Genomic DNA, 1,017 nt, shown 5'->3' on the forward strand with positions numbered 1-1,017 from the left:
TGACATTCCCCATAGTCAGTCAGTAAGCACCTACTATGTGTCAGGCACTGTGCTAAGCCCTAGGGATACTTTAAAAAAAAAAAAAAAGCAAAAAAGCAAAAACTCTCCCTGCCTTCAAAGAGCTTATAGGCTAATGGATCAATAAGCAAACCGATACGACAAACATGCTATATACAGGATAAATAGGAAATAAATGAACAGGAGGAAAACACTAGACTTAAGAGGGATTGGGAAAGGTGGGAAGAAGGTGGGATTTTAGTCAGGGCTTGAAGAGACAGCCAGAGAAAATACTCAGAGTCAGGAGATGCAGTGGCAGACCTGACCTCAGAACCAGAGTGAGTCAGAGGCCAGACCTGACCTCAGATCTCCCTGATTCGAGGCCAGCTCCCCTGGTTCCCTCTACCACACCACCTTCTTCTCCTCATCGTTATTTATCAAGACTCCGCTGAACACACCAGCCCGGGGCTGGGCACGGCCCAAGGCAGGCCCATGCTTTCTCATCAGCTAACTCGGTGAGAAAGGTGGCCTAGTTCTCCTGGCCAACCAAACTGGTTACCCAGTGAGTGTTGGCACCGGTCATGTCTGAGCAAACATCAAGCCCGTCAGAGCAAATCCTCTGATTAGCCTTGAGATCCATCCCCACCTATGAGTTATGTCTGGGCGCCTCCGTACATATTTATTCACATTTCAGAGGAATCCTCCCTGGTGTGGACTACAGGTGCTTTTGCAAACATGAGCAGCAAAATAAAGAGCAGGTTGTTTCTGAAGATTGTCTCAAGCTCTCCAGAAAGTGACTGACCCGGTCAGTGCTTAGGGAAGTGGGGGAGAGAAAGAGGGGCTGAGGTCCTCCTGGCTGCCTTCTCCAAGGCCATCTGTGTGTCAGCAGGCGAACAAGGGCTTTCTCTGGTGAGAGAGTGAATGGATGCCAAGGAGAACAGACAGAGAGAGAGAGACAGAGAATGAGATAGAGAGAGAAGGAGAGAGAGGAGAGGGGAGGGAGGAAGGGAGAGAAAAAGG

The 1,017-nt window shown here is 49.3% G+C and overlaps 1 protein-coding gene across 2 annotated transcripts in view; it reads left to right on the forward strand.

Annotated features, from left to right (window-relative positions):
* Positions 1-1,017, forward strand: part of ECE1 (endothelin converting enzyme 1) — a 90,731-nt gene that overhangs the window by 22,391 nt on the left and 67,323 nt on the right. The window lies entirely within an intron of this gene.

This window comes from Vombatus ursinus, unplaced genomic scaffold (genome assembly GCF_900497805.2).
Source record: "Vombatus ursinus unplaced genomic scaffold, bare-nosed wombat genome assembly UNPS02014859.1, whole genome shotgun sequence".
Lineage (NCBI taxonomy): Eukaryota > Metazoa > Chordata > Mammalia > Diprotodontia > Vombatidae > Vombatus > Vombatus ursinus.